At 33.8% G+C, this 20,304-nt stretch overlaps 1 pseudogene; it reads left to right on the forward strand.

The window, feature by feature from the left end:
* The first annotated feature begins 17,771 nt into the window (after positions 1 to 17,771).
* On the forward strand, positions 17,772 to 17,890 carry LOC118600645 (annotated as a pseudogene).
* The last annotated feature ends 2,414 nt before the right edge of the window (positions 17,891 to 20,304 follow it).

A 20,304-nucleotide genomic window follows, 5' to 3' on the forward strand; every position in this document is an offset into this window, starting at 1 on the left:
TCTTTTAAGGCATTCAAGAGTTGCAGTCTAAACAAGCTAAGTTCTATAGATGAATGAGATCTGGAGTAAATGCAGGTGATTATCTCTTTCTTCTCTGTGGGATTTTGCTGAATATGGTCATGTAGATGGAGATCAGACCCAACACTGGCAAAGGGAATCTGCTGGGGTAAAGAGAAACTAATGGTGTTTTTAATTGCCATGTAAATGGCATGATTGACCAGAAAGTGGCAAAGCTCATTCTTCCCACCTACAAGACCTCACTCATGAAGAGTAAAACGCTGGGGACTAGACTGGAAAAAATGATCTTCATAGTCTTGCACTCTGAGCCCAAAGTTCTGATAGAATGATATATTTATAACATACATAGTATGGATCTCATTCTCTAAACATTTGAAACCAGACATTAATTAAAATAAACAAATTGTAATCCATTGCTGACAGTACATCTCCTGGATAAATCAATATGTATTCAGCTCCTTACCCTGGCTGCCAATGAAAGGAAAAAGTATACCGTCTCTGAAGGAAAATATTTTCATGTCTTTGGTTTTCTAAAATATATATTTAACACATATCCACAAATTTCAAGACATGTGAAGAAGCAGCGAAACATAACACAAAATCAAGATCAACATAAGAAATGAAAACAGACAAATAGTTGCCTCAGAAGCTAGAATTAGTAGACAAAGAATTTAAAATGATTATCATAATAAGTTCAAGAAAATAAAGGCAATGATGAATACAATATTTGAAGAAAATAATAATTTTAACAAAGGAGAAACTCTAAAAAAAATAAAATTATATAACTGAAAAATAAATATCTGAAATTAAGAATTTAGGGATGGATTTAACAATAAGTTGACAGCAGAATGAAGTATCAGTAAATTTGAATTCAGGTCAATATAAATTATAAAAACTGAAGCACAGAGATAAAAAGAATGAAAAGACCAGGAAATCAAAATAACTTGTCTTACAAACAGATAATTTATACTCTTAATAGAAACCATAATTTTTCTTTCAAAAATGTCATGTCCAGATATACAATAGTATGAGAGGGGAGAAGAGCAGTCTTTTCTTTTTTTTTGGTCATCAAGGAGAGGGATGTAACATATTATTTTTTTTCTTCCAAATAGGAATTTCTTGAGCATATTTATTGAAATAATATTTATAAAATTCTTACTCTTTTCCAGGTTCACTTATGTATCTCCAAATACATAAGTGAATAAGTACTACATTTTAGGGTCTGGAGATTGGTCAGTGAACAAAATAAATTTCCATATGGATAGATTTTACTTTCAAGTGGAGGAAGACAGTAAATAAAATTTGAGTAGATATTTGAAGAAAGTGAGGTGACATACCATAAAGATAACTTGGAAAGTGTTTCTGCAGGCAGATGAAAATGCTAAGACTGAACCAGAGATCTACATGCTGTGTTAAAGGAAAGACAGAGCTCAGTCTGGCTCCAGTGGAGAGATCAAGGAAAGCAGAGTAGAAAAGGCAAGAAAGTTGATTGGAGCTAGGACTAACAGGGGAGTTAGGTGGTGGTGATAAGGACTTGGCCTTTATTCTAAAAGAAGTGGGAGGCCACCTACCTAACATATTTTAAAAGAATCATTCTGCTCTTATGTAGAAAGGCAGAATGGAAAGGGTAGAAACAATAACAACTAAAAAGTAGTAGTTCCATTAAGTAATTCCCAACATAAATTTTAGGTAACACTTAAAGCATTTAAGGATAGATTTCACATGACATAAGAAAGATGAATTAACAGATGAGTTATTTATGGCTTTTTAAAATGTTATTGGTAAATAATTTCCATTTCTTTTGTAAATTGGTGATTGTTTTCTAGAAATGGTTTTGAAAATAAAATTTGGAATCAAGGAAAAATTAAGTGTTGAAGCATATAGTGATGTTGACTGTGTAGAGGGGCAAGAAATACTGAGAAACATGCTGTGAATTTGTAATCCTTACTTGAGACTAAATAAACTAAAATTTATTTTTATTCACCAATTCATCTGATATTTCTTTCCTGTTCTAAAATGTCATCAGTCACCCTATTCTTTCATTTATCTACAAAGCTATCAAATATTTAGTTTGTTACCCTTTCTAGTCTTCATTGTTTTCATTGAAATAAAATGTATATAAACTGAAATGCACAAACCTTAAGTGTACAATTTCATGTTTTGTCAAATATATATACTTGCCAAATATGTATATATAGAAGATTTTAAGATAAAGGAAGTTTTCTCATACTTCTTTGGTTAGTTCCAACTCTCTATTTATAATCACTATTCTTATTTTTATCACACTAGATTAGTTTTGCCTGATTCCAAATTTAGTTGATCTGGTTTCTTACACTCAACATATTGTTTTGAGATTTATCAATATTGTTTTATATATCCATAGTTTATTTTTTAAATTAATGGATAAGTTCTCAGAGTTTACCATAAAGTTCTAAGGAGCACATCTCCCACCTTATTCTACACACACATGCCCAAAGGACATACTCGAGGACACAAGATACAATGAGTGAGGGTGACAGAAGCAACAAACTGAAGACTTAGTCTCATGAAGTTTAAAGATATTGCCATGATTAGATAATGAGCATTAAAATGTTTGCTTATTATGATTGAAGAAATCAAAGAGGGTATTGAGTACATAACTAAGAAACAATAGAACAAAAAAACAAAAAAGGCAAATTTGAAAAAGATCCAAATATATCTAAAAATAAAAAAATTATTATAATTAAAACTCTAATATCAACATGTAGGCTTAACAGGAAATCAGACACAGTTTAAGAGGGAAACTTATAAGCAGGAAAGTAGATTTTAAAAAGAGTAAAGAAGTGGAAACTGTGAAAGAAATGTTAAGAGACCTGGATAATGCAATGAAGCTTTCAAATATACAGAGTTTTAGTGGGGAAGAATAGAGAGCACATAAAAATGCAATAGAATGCATCTCTTATTTCAGAATTATAAGTCAACTTGTTTTTTCTTCCTCGCACATTTTTAAAAATTGAGCCATAATTCACATCACATAAAATTTACCCCTTAAAAATATCCAATTCAGTAGTTTTTACTGTATTTAAAAAGTGGTGCAATTATCACGGTCAAGTTCCATAACATTTTAATCATCCCTAAATAAATCCCCTACCCATTAGGAATTATTCTTCATTTCACTTTCTGTCTTATGGAATACCTATTTCACACATTTCATGTAATTGGATATGTGGCCTTTGTTTCTGGCTTCTTTTACTTATAACATTTACAAGGTTCATCTATGTTGCAGTAAGTATCTGTACTTCATTCTCTTTCATGGCTGAATAATATTCCATTGTATGGACCTGCCACATTTTATTTCTCCATTCATCAATGGGATTATCATTTTGGGTTGTTTTGACTTTTTGGCTACTATGAATATGCTGCTATTATTTTGTTTGTTCTCATAAATGTGCCACCACCAAGCCCTACCATTTCTCTCTTAACGCCAGTCTTCAGCTACTGTATCTGCCATTTTCAACCTCCAATATACATTGTTCTGATACCATGAACCTTGTCCCAGTTTATGTTTAGATATAAAAAAAAATGTAAAATACACAATTCTACTTTTATAAATGGATTTTAGGGGGCATCTCTTTGTCGGCACTTAGACTGAATGTAAATATATTCAAAACATATACCAACCTCATGATCTTTCAAAGCAAAAATAAAAAAGCTAAACCATTTTAATTCTTACTAAATCCTACTAAATTAAAGTGTCCTGGAATAGATTTCTTATTGCTCTCTAAGGAAATGACAGTACATTATCAATGTTATATTGTTTTTGTTTCTTCCTTTAAAATTCCATGGAGAAGTTTGGAACAAAAAATATAATTTTAAAAATCTCTATTGAACAAAACTGTTTCTAAAAAAATTCTGCTTATTCTTTATTAGACATATCTAGTCTTGCTAGTCCGAGCAGCATCTGACTGAGAGAGATTTTAGTGACACTAGAGTACAATCAAATATTTTAAATAAGCAAAGACCTGCTTCAGTTTCAACTGCAGTCTCATTTCTGTCCCAGTTCACAAACCTTCAAGCCTGCACTGGAGTATGCCGTCCTTTCTCCTTTGCTTAACATCTGATGTGCACAACCAAAGCACTCACAGCTGGTACTGATCAGACACGGCCAACACACTCAAAAACTTACATCAGTGAAGAAAGGCTGGGGGTCAGACATCCTTGGCAAAACTTGCTAAACATTTTTGTAAAATTACTTGCAGATTCATCAAGTTACCAGTAATTTTTCTGCATGAATGGGATCCAAAATGCATTTGTGTGCCTGTGGATGTGCTATTTAAACTCAAGCAAAAGGTAAATAATTGCCCAATTTGCATTACTGAAAATATGGGACCTGAGGGCTGGGTGGGAGGAAAAACATGAGCATTCCCAGAGAGCAGCTATTCTAGAAGTTACCAGGATAACTCTTAAAAAGAAAATGACCTTGAAAATTGGAATTCTATTTGTGGAAGGGGGCGGAAGACAATCAGGGCTGTGATCCAGAATAAAAAGGAAATAGAAATGCTTTAATTTTGCCCCTAAAGCAATGGAAACTTATTGTGTGTATTTGGATGTAGATTTTATATTTTTTTACTACCCTAGTGGGTAAACTGAAAATATCCATTTCATCCATTTTATGACATTATGGCCCTTTTGGATTGAGATTCAGGCCATTGGCAAGAAACCTTGGTTTGGTTGGGCAAAGATTAGTCCAAAGTTAAGGCATCATTCTCACTTAGCTGGTTTGCCAAAGGAACTCTTCAACTATAGGCATTTTGAAAATGATGGGAAGGTAACCATGCGTTGTAAACTTAAACTTGTGATAATAGCTATATCAGACGCTTTGTTGTCACAAAGTAAATGAATCTTGTTTGCTTTCTTATGAAATAGGCAAAAAATATAGGAAATGTTGAAAATTAAAGGTTAACTCAGGCTACATTTTGTTTTGTATTGCTTCAACAGGTCTTCACCCTAGGAATGCATTACCTTTTTGCTGTGAATTGCTCTCCTTACACCTTTTGTTACTTTGTCCTTAAATTATTCTAATTGCTTATTATTTGAATCCATTTCTCATTGAGAGAAGGAAATATGTCTTATTTAACCATGTATTCCCAGCGTCTGGCATATAGTGGCTGCTCAATAAATGTACACAGACTAAATCATTCATTTGTAGCAATCAAGATTATGGAAAGGACTTCCTACAAAATATATTAGTTGAGATTAAGATAATTATTCCTCATTTAGAATATTTACTCTGAAATCATATAAATCTCTTGGTTTTGAAAAAATTGTCTGGAAGAGTTCAGTGGATTGGCTTTCCTTGAGAAACAGCCAACATTTTTTTTCTGAATCCGTAATTGGAATAAAGTGAGGACAGCCATTTAGATGTTCTTTCAGCAGTTCCTAAATTAATCCAGGCTCACAAAAGGAGGGGACAAAAGAGAAAGGGAGGGAAATTAAGGAGAAAATAAAAGAAGAAAGAAAGGGGTGGGGCAGAAAGGGAGAGGAGAAGATTGGCTAGGAAATTTTCTGCTGTATTTGTCTTAAGACATTAGCATCTTTTATGTAACTGTAATTTTTGCCCCAAACTTCATTTTTACCACATATGCCTTGTTTTAAACTAACTCTCAGAACTGTGCTCCGAAATATTCCTAGTTCAGCATCACACCTGGGTCCAGTTCAAGAATCTAACTACTTCTCTTCCTCATGCTAAAGCCTCACTCTCACATGCCAGGAAAAATAGCCATTGCCATTTACCATCTGGATCCAATATACCCTTTTTATTTATTTTTTATATTTTAAAATTATTTTGCAAATGTTCCCAACAGTAAAAATAAAGAGATAGTGAAAATAATTTAAAATTTTTAATAAGAATTTGAACATAGCAAACTCAAATTTTTATTTCATATTTTCCTCATTTTGGCATTATATATACCCACAATGGGCAACATCCTTTGAATGCAACTAATGGCTTATTAGCAGTCAGGTATGAATCTGTGATATATCTATCTTATAATGTATTCCTACATTTCAAATATATAGGTTCTAGCTTACTTATCATTAATTCTTGTCCTTATTGCATTTGCATTATAAGAATGCAATATTTAAATAAAATGTTTAAAACTTTTGGGTGATATAATGGGTTGTATCATCAGTGTAATTACAAATCATTTTTAGCTTTACATTTATAAATACCATCTTGAATGCTGAATATTTTTTTTCATTTCTACTCATCCTTCATTTTTTTCCAATCACTTTTTTATATACACCTGTCTTCAGCATTTGTTTGCTTACAGATTTTATCAAGTAAAGTCTGGTGCACAAACATCATACTAAGTGGAAGAATACTGTCATGCATCATTTTAACAAAATGGTATAGTCCAGTTTTCATACAAATATTGCATGATGATATGCTTTATGTCGAATGACTAAGTATGTGAGGAACTATATATTTTTTCATCCTTAGAAATATATTCTTTACTTACTGATTTTTGAATTTGAGAAAATTCATCTAGGATATTGCCATCTGAATATTTATAATCTGAAATTTTACTTACAGGATGAATTGCACTATCATTATTACAGTATAGAGAGCTTATATCTGTCTGTTTACATTTGATTTCTGAATAGTATTGCTGTTGTGAAATATCTTCCTCTCTCAGTTTTCTTCTGTTTGCCATTATGAGCAGAACATGAAAAATTCTGAATTCAAAATTGTGTTCAAGGAAAGCTAAAAGTGGATTACAAAATGATGTATCTAGTTTCCTTTCATACCTTCTCAAAAGATGATGGAATACTTTGAACAGTACAGTAAGAAAATTGAAAGATGACACAATAGCGATTATTTTTGTACAGTCATTATTTATTTCGATATTTTATTAGGCTTCTAGGTGACTTAATTATTATTTCGATTTTCTTATTTAATTTTTTAAGTATGCCTGGGAATAATGGATAAATAATGAGAAAATAATTCCTAAAATGATTATCCAAATGTTTCAAGATATAGGAAAAAAAAAAGATTAAAATCTTGTAATGTATCTTAGAGAAATAAAAGTTTTCAATGGATTCAAGTAATAAGTATAAAACAATTTTATTCTAGTATAATAATAATAATACATGAATCTTTTTCTTTATTCTTTAGAAGGTCTATAAAAAGGAATAAAAATCATAAAATAACCATACTTATGAATAGACCTATTCTAAAAAAGAAATTCAGAAACTAAAACTGGACTGGATGAAACTTGATGGTGTATTGAGTTAATCAGATATACAACAAACACTTTTTAAGAGCAGAAATTAGCAGTGTGTATTTGTGAGTGTGTTGAAACATACTATCCATTCTTCTACATCCTGTACAATATTGGGGCTATCACTCTGGTGTTCTACTTTCAATTTATTCATTGCAACTTTCCCTATAAATCCAATTCAGCATCAGTTTTGCTCTGGATCAGCCCTGAAGACTTTGATCTAGTTCACTGCCCTCATAGGTGGAAGAGTGTGAAAATCTTGATTTGGTAAACAACTTGAGCTTTTGATCTGAAAATAAATAGCTTCCAGGGAAATAGGACCAAAATATATTTTGTTTTCCTGGCTCTGTCTGTCTTTTTTCACTCAGAAACTCCAGCTGCATACAAATCACCTCCTTTCATATTATATCTGGGAGCACCTAATGGGTACCCCTACATGTGTTTAAGAAAACGTTCACTCTCTTGCAGGCACAATGTTTCTTGGTGTTTCTCTATTAGGAATAGCGATGTTCCTGCCAGTCGTTGCTGGTCCAAGGGCAAAGTCTCTCTTGTTGACAAACCAAAGCCATTATTTCTTTATTGGTAGATTCTATAAGTCTTCCAGATATCAACACTAAAAGGAATGAAGAATGCATATTTTTTTCATTTTATATAACGATCTGTTGAAAAGACCCAAAGAAGTATTTATTGTTGGGGCCTAAATATGTTATAGGGTTCAGGGAAGCAGCTTGTCCAGGTATTACTTACAATTCTCTTGTTCTTCTTTTGCTCTTGACAGGATTCCATAGGGTTCAGTGTGGCCAGCTTTGAGTCTCGGCCATTTGCAAACACTATCTTTCTCGGAAATTGATTACCAGTGTCTAGCTCCTGCTTCTTCACTTAGTTTTGTTACATCCCTATAGGTTTGTTGTAGTCTCCATGCAAATAAACTTAACTAGTTGGTTAGATATGTCCCTATAAATTTCATCTCAACCTGCTTTTCCCCCTTGAAAAATTCAGATGAATTACAAAGCTAATTCATTTGGGCTCATCCAAAAAAATTGCCAGCATTCCCCCAATGCCTTAAATGTAGCAGAGTAAAAGGCAGTATCTTAAACTACCATTCCTCTGTAGTTAAATTTAAATGAAACATTGTTTATTTCTGTCATTAATTGTTATATATCCTTATGTCAGAATTTGGTGAATGAGAAAATGCACGAAGAAGAAAATATAGACTGGAACATACTATGCTCATGATTATTGATCTGAACTTGAGATAGGGAGAGAGAGAACAAACAGTATTTTATTCTTAAACTTGAAATTCATTTGTCTTAACTTTTTTTGCTTTGACAACATTTTGGTTGACTGCTTAAAACATGTTGAATAAAAATAATTATGTGAAATGCTCAGTTTTATAAAATTAGCATTGAATTGTAAATTGTTTTATATCCTCTTTTTTTACTTAAATTTATATTTGAGCATTTTCCATTAAACATTATTTGAAAATACAGTTTTAATAGCTTCATAATAGACTATTATAAGGAAATACCATAATATGTTTAAGTAATCTTCTATTGTTATACATTTAAATTACACCCAATTTTTTGACTATTATTAATAAAAGTTATAAACAGTCTTGTACTTAAGCTTTTGACTACATATCTCTGATGGTTATTTCTTTGGGATGGATTACTTGAAATAGAATTACTACCTCAAAAGTTTATGAATATTTCTAAGGCTTTTGAATATATTGCCTAATTGCCCTCCCAAATGGGTATATGCATTTACAATTTGTTAAATGCCTTACAAAGCATTGAAACTCTCTGTTCTCTTTTGCTCTAGGGCTGATATATTCAAGAGATTTCAAATCAGATGGTTGACAATTATTTATTTAGCTGACTTTTCTTCCCTGGAGGAGCAAAATCTGTTTGAGGCCAAGAAATTCTAGTCTTTTAGCATTTCCCCTTTATTATTAAAATAATTTGACCTAATCAAAAGATTTTATTTAACAGTGAGAGATTATGCCTCTGGCTGGTGACCCCATTTATGGAGACGTAGTCTCTTCCATTTTTGATCATTTTGTTTTGAGCAAAGTTACCTGTCATCCACATAATCGTGGAAGGAAAGGGTTGTTAATCCTATTTGTATAAATGCTTAAAGTGAGGCTTAGAGAGCTTTGTACCATGTGACACATAAAATATGTGGTAGAGCCATGACTTGAACCCAGGTCTGTCTGTTCATAGAGCCTCCGTGAAGTCCTCTGTCCTATGCTTGATATCTAATTAGTAGATTTACAGATTTTTGTGATAAAAGCAAAGCTCCTGTTGTAGCTGAATCCTAAGCATTTGGCATTATTATATCAGATTGGAATAGAGGGATTTATTACTTCCTCTCTCTATTCAATCATTCATGCATTCAGCCTGGTTTTTTCAGCATTGTCAATATGACAGATCTTATGCAAAACATACCTTCTTCAAGATACCCGAATTTATAATTCAGGAAGCCCAAGTTTATAGTCAGAAAATATTAAATTTCCAACATGTATTATGTCAAAAAGTGTAACACACTGGCAAAGATGAGCAGACCCAAATAAATTCCAGGATGTGCTGATGTCAAACTTGATACTTTTTATGCTCTGATGTCTCTAAATGAACATGGTGAATACTCTGAAGAGTCTATGCTATTGTTACTCATGGGGCCTCAGAATTTTCCTCATTTATTTTCTCCCAGCCTATTTCTGCTTACAACTATATTGTTCAATGTGTTTAGGAAAAGGAAATAGCAAAGTGATGTGGTATATCAGAAAAATAATACTAAGAGCATATGGAGAAAAATAGGGCCAAATCCATAAGGAAACCACACTTCAGGTGACATTGATTTGTATCTAGGAATGCCTAAAAGGCTCTCTAGTGATTCTAAATACTTAAGAGCATATTCATTTCCTTCTAGAAGAAACCAAAATTACCCAGTAATTTGATTCTTATTGATCAATAAAGGCAGTCAGTTACATATACACATACACATAAACTTACTGGTTTTGCTTGCCTGTTTCCATGTGCTTGAGACTGAAGGGTTAGAAATATATTTACACAACATGCAATGAGGAGGCAAACTTCAGCTATTGTTAGCATTGCCTTGGGCTTCTTGGAATGTTAACTGATCCATCAAGAAGATGTAGCCAAATTGCCAGTGACACAATGTTTTCTCTTGGAGAAGTAGACAAATACCTATCATGCAAACTTGCTGTTCTCAACAATTGCAATAAAAGTACTGGCAATATAATGACTTGAAAATAAAAAAGAGGGAGTCGGAAAACTTTTCAAAACACACTTGTATTCATTCTCTTCACTCTTCTTTTTATCTTCCTTCATTCCTATTCCTGACAGAGTTGTTGATTGTTTCCTGAATTGTTTTAGGTATTTTAAAAATAATTATTATTTATATCTTTGTTTTACCTAGGATAACTAATAGCTGATTACTGTCAGATCTCTTTTGGCAGGAGATTGCTATCTAAAAAGTTTACTTTAGGATGTGTTTACATGCTCTATTTTTGAATAGCCAACACCTTTTCTAAATATAAAGAAGATAGCATTGGAAGTACACCTACAAAAATAAGAGTGACTTTCTCTGGAAAACTCTATCTTCATCTTTTCTTCAGAATGCATAGTTTTACAGCAAGAGAAACTTTCTATTGCCATTAAAACTTCTGTTACATAGATTTTCATCCCAGGTTCTATGCAGAAAACAACCTCCCAGATTTGTACAAAAGAACACTGCTCTCTAGTGGAATAAGGGGAAAGAAATCCATTACTTCATTCATTTGCTTTGCTTGCCTTCTTGGCTGCTGCCTACGAAAGGCGGCTGAGCTTTGTCCTGGACTTATGACATGTTATGATATATGGCTACAATTATTGTGATATTATACTGTGAAGTGGTTTTGCTCTTGTAATCAAGCAAAAATCTTTACTCCCTCCAAATGTTCTTTTGTAAATTGAAACCAGTAGGTTCCCCAACCCTTCCTTCTGAGCTGCTGCTTGTACCAAGAAAGAAAAAAAGCCTGGAACTAATAATGATTTAATTTACACAGGAACTTGCAATAATTTAACTCACATCAGGTTAATTTGAAAGTGATTAATGGCAGCATTTATGGGACTGGAAATTTTTAATAATGCTTTACTTGTGAATTTATGGCATTCATGTTCCAGACCATGGGCTGCCTTTTTGTGTTCACCGCCTATCTCCCCCATCCTGACGCATGATGTGCATCCTTCCCTTTCCGATCTTCCTGTGTGGCACAGGTTGAGGAAAAAGGGAAAGATTTTCAATGCCTATTTTCTGTCTCAGTAGGAGGGACTAAATATTAGTACAAACTTGCTCAGATGGGGGCTTCTTGCCCTGGAATGATTGCAGCCCTATTGATCATTTTTTAACAATACTTGGAGAGATCATGGGCTCCTTTGATACGCTTGATTACCGTGCTAATGCATTCTGAGTTGGCCAGCGTACAATGAACTTTCTGGATTTGCTTTGGTGGTTTCATACCACTGTGCTGGCTCAAATGTGGTAGGGAATGTAGACTAACAATACTTTCCAAACAGAGAAACATATTTTGAGGGATTAAACCTGCAACCAATAGATCAAAGATTTGTCATCAACATGCCCCATTCCCAAGGCCTGAGAAGTAACTTTAAGTTGGTTTTTCTCTTCAAACTCCCCAACCTTGGGGATAGGGAGAGCCTTGCTTGTCTCAGAATCTTCGTGTGCAAGTGAACACATATGTATGATACCAAGTAATTGCCCCTTACCACTACCGCCACTTTAGAGTTCTATTCTTTTGCTGAATAGCATTGCAGAGAGTTTCAGTATAAAACTGTGAGTGACAATTGAGGAAGTAACTTTTTGTTTCAGAGATGGTTGGGAAAAAGGTGAGCTGGAGGTATCCACATCCTTCTACTCCGAGACAGTGGTGGGCACTGAACTTAATCCAAAGCCTGCTTAGGTTCTGCAGATCATTATATATGGTCATGAAAAGCAGAAGTCAATATTAAAAAGGAAAAAAATAAAAAAGGTATTTTATGAGAGTGAAAGGCATACTGCTCTTTTTCATGTTTAATATTTATTTTATCTTTACCTCTCACAGGTAGGCAAAATTAATAATCTTTAATTAAAAACTCCCTCCAAAATGCATTAGCTAAATTGAGCTACGTCTGTGATAGAGGAGGTAGTAAAATGATGCTTCCTTGAAAAGTTATCTCCTCCAGACCAGAGAAGCAAAACTCAACTTTAAAATTCTAATCAGTGCAACTTGTTAGTTACCATTTTCACATGTGTATGAACAATGCAACACCACTGTTCAGGTGTTAGGAACTGCCAATTGAAAGTAGGCCTTGTGAAGGGGTGGAAAGAGATACGAGAGATACATTTAGGCTTCAGCTCTTCCACCAAACATTTTGAGACTTGAGTCCTGTCACTTCTATGCAAGTCAATTTTTCCATCTCTAAACATAACTTACATTAGAAATTCTTATGGAGATCAAATAATGCAATATATGCTAAAGATTTCTGAAAAAAAAAAAAAAACATAATGTGCCTCATGTATGGAAGAGTTTGAATACTATCTTGGCTATATGCTAAGAGAAACTCTATTTCACAATGTATGAACTTTGGTTTCTTAATCTCTCCTAACCTGAGTTTCTGGTTCAGGAAACTAGCAATGATAACTACTTCACTCAAAGAGTGTTGTGAAGCCTAGAAATAATATGTACCAAGATTTTGGCCTAGTACTTGGCACATGATAAATGGATAAAAATGTGCTTGAAAATGAAGGTTAGAAATAATAGTTGGCAAGTACCTTGTCCAATTCTAGACATATAGTACGTGTACAATAAATTCTACATGGGTTGATAATGATAGTGACGTTCTATTGATAATGATGATGACAAAGATGTCAATGATAACAGAGAAGAAATGCTGTACATGATAGCTGGGAAATTTTTGCTAGAAATAGCATGATAGGATCCAAAGACTCCACCGGATCTGAGTTTAAAAACTGATTACACTTTTTAGTCATATTTTGAGCTTGAGCAAGTTATTAACTTCTCTGAGCCTAGATTTTCTCATCTGTATAAATTTTGATGCTGCTTAAAGGAGGTGTCACTAAAGCATGTGATCCAATTACTGACATTACTATCTTCTACATATATATATTTGCCCCTTTCCTTTCCTTTTGCTTTCAGCATTCATATCCAGAACAGCTTGTTTTTCTCATTTGCTTTAAGTTTTGAACATTGGGATGCTCATTTTCTACTTTTTGAAGAGGAAATTTCTTTATATAATATACACTCACATTCCATTGGTCAGAGCTAGTTATATGAGACTAGTTATATGCAAAGGGAGTAGCAGAAACAAGGCTCTTTGCTGAGAAGTCACTTCCTAGCAACAAAAATAGTCTATAGATGAGGAATCTATGGTAGCAGCTAGTCATGTTTGACACAGTCAGCTTCTCTGGTCTTCAATTATCCATACTCTTCCTCCCAAACACAGTACACACTCCCAATTTCAACGCAACAGCCATTCCAGACCCTCCATCCAATTTAAAGTCCTAGATCTTCAGGAGTCATACAGTCTTTACCTTTATGTCTAGGCTTGTTTTCTCAAGGTCCAGTGGCCTAACATCTAAAAGAACAAGCTATTCACAATTGTTCATAGGTTTACCATTAAACAAGATACTCACAATGAGACTTTTTTTAAAGGGAAGTTTTTGGCCATAGCAACTGTGAAGACCCCCTACTATGAGGATAAGGAAATTCCTTTAAATAGTCTAGAATTCTTGGATATATTCCTTCTTCATTGTTCTCCGTGACCTCAGGCTCAGAACTATCTGAAGTGTTTTCTCATCTATTTTCCTCCATGGACATATTTGAAATAGGAATTGGGACAAATGTACAACCTGGAGATTATACAACTTCTGCAGCCTGTTTCTCGTACAAATTTTATGCAATATCAAATTTTAAAGTTTGATTAGTCGGAGTGGAATTTTTAAATATGGAACTCATGGTCTCTCTGGCAATACTTTTTCTTCCACAATTTAGTAGAACTCTGATCCATGCATGTCCTTGCAGAGAATTTCGTAGTCTAGTAACCCCTGACAACGTCGAACTTTACTTGAGACCTGCGCTTCTATAAAACAGTGATGGTTAAAAAATCCACTTCTGTGTTCTGAGAAACAGCCTACTGCAAAGAACCACTCTTCCCGTTATGAGTTAGATAAGATGCACATATATAAGGTTTGGCATAGACCTTCCAAATTCCCATCTTATCTCATAATGATTAGTTGAACTGTTTATTCTCATTAAGCAATCTGAACAAAATGCCCCTTAACTTGACTTGACCAAAGCTTAGTCAGGCTTCTTTCCTTATTCTAGGTCCTTAAACTTTGTCTTACTCCTAAGTTTAAGCAAATACTGACATGCAGAATGACTCTTCTTAGTGGCCCCTTCCGAGAATCGGCTGACTGCAGAGAAAAACAAATGTTTTTTTTTTGCTCAACTTTCAATCATGCCATTCGTTCATTCTGCACCCACTTCTTCCTAGTCTTGTTCACTCTTTCCTATAAAAGTGAAGCTTCATGAATTTGAATCTTTGCATCTCTCCCAAGACTGGGGAAATTTTCAGCCATTGTTTCTTTAAATAATCTTCGTGAATTTTTTCCCTTCTCTTCTTCTGGAGCTCCCCTAATGTGTAAATTCTTTCACTTGAAAATATTCCATAAATCACATAGATTTTCTTCACTCTGTTTTATTCCTTTTCTTTGTTCCTCTGATTGGTTTATTTTAAATAACTTATTTTCAAGTTCACAGATACATTCTGCTTCTTATTCAAGTCTTGATTCAATTGAAGCTAATTTTTTATTTCATTCATTGAATCCTTCAGTTCCAGAATTTTCTTTTTATTACTTCTATCTGTTAAACTTCTCTTTTTGTTCTTGTATTGTTTTACTGATTTTGTTGAGTCACATTTTATATTTTCTTGTAGCTCACTGAGTTTCCTTAAAACAACTATTTTGAATTTCATGTTTGACTTATTATAGATCTCCACTTCTTGAGAGTCAGTTACTGAAAAATTATTGTTTTCCTCTGGTGGTGTCAGGTTTCTGTGATTTTTTGTGTGTGTTCCTTGAAGTTTTGCATTGCTGTCTTTACACTTAAAGAATCAGTTACCTCCTCCTGTCTTCTTTACTGATTGGCTTCAAGAGAGAAATATCTTTACCTCCCAGCTCTGCAGAAGATTCTGAGGCTCTTTGAGACACTTTCTGTGGATACTCCTGCTCCATACTTCTTGTTCTCTCTTGAGGAGGAGAGGGTCCTTAAGATTGTATGTCTTCTCTTGATTCTGTAAACCCAGAGCAGATACTGAGAGCCTCCCACTTGCTTTCTGTAAGATGGTGGTGAATACTCAAGTTTGTGTGCTTTCTCCCAATTCCAAAGAATAGAGCCAGCTTTCCGTGCATGCTCACTAGCTGATTCTAAAAGCTCACAGTCATTGTCTCTGGGGCACTCACAGGGGGGTGGCTATGGGAGGTGTGTTTGCAGTGGGTAAAGCATACAGAGCCTTGGGAGTGCCTGTGGGCCATTTGACTGGGTCTGCTGGTGAGGCATCCCCAGAAGCCGATGAGCAAGCTCCCTGAATAGAATCCAAAGCAGTTACTAAGATCTTTATGTCTAGCACATATGCTGGAAAGCAAGCATGGATCTTCATATCTTGATGAGTTCTGGGTCCTGGCTGCTGTGCTCCTAGTCTCTTTTCTCCTCTCAGTCATGTAGATCATCTGAGTATTCTGAATGAGGTGAGAAATAATTGAGTCTCTTTGGCAGCATCCCACACAGCTGGAAAAGCCAGGTGCTCACTTACACACTATCATTTTCCCCTATAGGAGAAATCATAGGCCAAAACATCTCCCTTGGCACTGAGCTGTGACAACTTGGGGGGAGGGAGTATGAGTAAAGTAAAACTGTTCTTTTTATCCTCTTCAATCTCATCTCAGATGAGATTGTATTTAATCTCAAATTTTTTTCCTTCAGTACTGTGCTAGAACTTCTCCACTGGACTCTTGGACTCTCATAAGGTACTCTTGTATGGGTATGATTGTCAAAATCAGTGTTCTTTGTGGGAAAGAGAATAAAAACTTTTATTCTACCATGTTGTTTCCATCACTCTCCAGAAACCTACTTTCTTAATCTGATCTTGGCCAGCTAAGTTCCAGGACAATCGGACAACTTCGTATCTGTCAATGTCCAGTTCGTTTATGAATCTAAGATTGAACTATCCACCAAGTGTCACATTAAGCTCCTAAATACTTCCTACAAATTGCCCCTAAAATGGAAAATAAAATGGCAGAAGAGGATTGCAGTGATGCGGTAGCATGAACAGCCTTGTAACCTATAGGCAAGACCGAGAAAAAGTTCTTGGAATATTTGCACGCACACACACACACACACACACACACAGACACATACACATACATATGCTTATACATGAACATATATGTGTCTATACATGTACATGTACATAAAAATGAGGAGAAAAGTATTAATAAGCCATTTATTTCAAAACATTATTTGAGCTATTTAAAAATAATATAGATGAGAATAAAATTCTAAGAAACTTTAACAAAGCAAAGATGAGGATGAAAATACAAATATCTAAAATCAAGGATTAAGAAAATGTATTTAGCTTTGAGCTCTCTGAAAAGCATAAACAAAAGGGGAATAGTTTAATTGTATAATAAGAGTAAGCATTATATGTAAATCCTTTTGAAAAAAGTAAAACTCAGATAATTGAAGGCCTTTTGTTTTATATAACACATTGATAGGTTGCGACATTTATGTTATAGAATAAGAGGTGTGAGAAGCTGTGTTTCTCCCCATAACAGAGAATAACTTAGAGCTCGAGAAGCAACCTGGAGCGGATGGGTGAGACATTAAATTTACAGAATACTTTGTCAATATAATTAGAACCATCTCCACGACCTCCAAAATTTTGAATAAAAGTTAAACTCATGAAAAGATTTTGTTTTTTGAAGGACCCAGTGAAAGCGTATTATTATTTGTGATTGTGCAGAGTATAAGAGAGAAAATATTAAGAGCGTAAGAGATGTGTGTAGAAATACAACAAAGTCATACACTCTGAGAAATATCCACGGTCATGGAGAAGACTTTTAAATTTTCTACGGTTTGGAATATTATGATTAAAGAATTATACATCTTCATTACAGGGGAAAATGATAACTTGGTCAAACTTGTTTAAGGAGAAATATAATTTTTTTCTTAATTCTTTATATATTCGAATAAACTAAAATGATACACTGTGACTTTGAAAATAAAACCTCAATACTTTGAAAACTTCTAATATTAAGTCATTCCTTATACTTACCTTCACTAGAAGTCAATTGTATTAACTTTTAATAATAACTTGGAAAATTTAACACTATGAAGGATCTAAAGAATATTGCTCAGTCTATGGCCATGCTACCCTGAATAAGCTCGATCTTGTCTGATCTCAGAGGTTAAGCAAGGTCAGGTCTGGTTAGTACTTGGATGGGAGACCACCTAGGAAGACCAGGTGCTGTACGCATAAAAGATAAAAATTTAAAAAATAAGGCACTCTAAGCTGATAAGGTCCTTGCAATCTGTGAGGTCAATCAAGGGTTGCCTCACCTAAATAATAATAATAATAATAATAATAATAATAATAATAATAATAGAATATTGCTCAGACATACACAATTTCAGGGTTCATACTTGATAAAGAAAGTGAGTATATTTCTAAACCCACCATGAACCAGTGTAGTATATTAATACATTTTTTTTTTTAATCTAAGGGCTGGGATCATGAAGTCAAAAGACTGTGTAACTGAAAAAGTTTTATTTAAAGGAAAAATTTCTAATCTTACTCATAATTATAGAGTTCAAGCACTCTTTTCAAAATACAAAAATATTCCATTGATAGAAATACTTAAAATCACTAATGAAAAAATCAACACAGCTAATAACAATCTAAAGAAAAAAACATTTAATATAATAGATTTTAGGGTAAAAAAAACAAAAACCTAAAACCAGCAGGAAGATGAAGAATAGCTCTGTAAACAGTAATCACAGCCATAAACTAAAGGTAGAGGTTTACATGTAAACCATTCTGAAAAACTCATCAGTCATCTCTATCATTATATCTCATGAGGCTCTGCCTCAGAAAGGCAATAGCGTATACTATTTGAAACACAGGAAATTAATGATTATGAGGTCCGTGGTTTCTGCAGTTCCAGGTTAGCATCATTGTCCCAATTTTTAATATACACATTTTTAATGAGTTTTGCATTTTCTTCAATTTTCTTTGGGCAGATATATTTCAACTCCACATAATTTAATAGGGAAATTGTGTTAGAATAATATAGAAATAAAAGGTGCCCCTTCATTTTCTTTTTTATATTTTTTATTTCCCTAAGGGAATAACAAAGTATAAGAAATAGTAAAATGAAACTTTACTAAAAAATATAGTGCAATGTTTTTATTTTGCTTTTATTGGGGGTGGGGTCAGGCTCAAAATCTACCATATAAAGTTCTATCACTCAAAAATGCTGAGACTTCAGGGTGCATACTAGAAAGTTTCCTTAATTCTCTTAAGGTATTTTACTTTTAACTCCAAGATCAGTTGCTAGATTTTTAAGGCAGCTCAGGGATGGACAGATAGATTTACTTCAGGTATGGAGTATATATAATACATATTTTATATAAATATAGTTTATGTATGTATGTTTCAGGCTTTCTAATCTCACCTATTCTAAAAATCTTTAGTGCCTTGTTTTACAAAATAACAAAATGTCCAAAATATCCCCACATTTCATGCTTCTAAACCGCATCATGCAGGGCGGTAGACAGTCTTTTAACCCTGAAATTAACAGAAACATCCATTAACATGCCATATGCCCCTTCTATGTACCTCTGAAAATGTGGTCATTATATTCTTAGTATTTGGAGCCTACGAAATGTTGCACTTCTGCTCACTCTCACTATAATTGGGAAATAAGGGAACAAAAGTGTTCTCGGAGCACTGAAAAAGCAAAATAAACAAAGATTAGATTAGGCCCCATCAAAGACGCATAGCCATATTTATGCAAAAGCCCACCTGAGTGGTTAAGAGGGGAGCAGAAAGCAGTCCCAGGCAGAACTGCTGTGAGTTCAGGCCCCACCTTTTAAGGTGTGTGCACTTGGGCAACTTAATCTACTTGTGCCTATTTATTCAGCTTTAAAACGGAGATAAAAATAATAGTACGTATATCATTAGGTTGTTTTAAAACTACATTAGTTAATACATGCAAACTAATTTCAGTAGTGCCTGGCACAAAATAAGTGCTAAAATATCTTTTTTCCTCATTTATTGTGATCATCACCATCATGATCATTATTTCTGGAAAGGAAGACCAGCTTATAACCAGATTGGATGTAGCAATATATCTAAAGAAATAATGTTTGTGGGTTTGGGGGATGAAAGTTGTAGGTTAAAATAAATAGATCCCTAGGAGAAGGATCTATTCTAGGAATAGAACAAATCCAAGAAGTCTACAAAGAAGGCCAGACTATGACAAATGGACTAATCTATTGCTATTCCATGAGGCATTTTTTTAAAAAAAATCTATAGACAGTTCACTGTGGCTCCACTCTCACAAAATACCATTGAATATTCTTTTTACTCCCTGGACTTTTTTCTACACAGGCAACTGAGAAAAACAGGTTACCCCACTGGCTATTATTCTTAGTTTGATTTTTAGAAATGGAAACAAATTTATTTTTAGATAATAAAAAAAAAAACCATGTATTTGTTTTTCTTATAATGAAACAATGTAGAGTGGAAGGGTTTGAAGAAACAAAATTTCTTACGGTTGCATTTTTGAGTGTTGCCCTTTCAAAAAATAATTTTCCTTTCTCCCACTTACTGGTGGTACCAGACCTTTGTTACTAGTTTTAATAACGCCAGTATGGTTCAGTTTAAAC

Source organism: Rousettus aegyptiacus, unplaced genomic scaffold (genome assembly GCF_014176215.1).
Source record: "Rousettus aegyptiacus isolate mRouAeg1 unplaced genomic scaffold, mRouAeg1.p scaffold_m13_p_3, whole genome shotgun sequence".
In the NCBI taxonomy this organism is placed as follows: domain Eukaryota; kingdom Metazoa; phylum Chordata; class Mammalia; order Chiroptera; family Pteropodidae; genus Rousettus; species Rousettus aegyptiacus.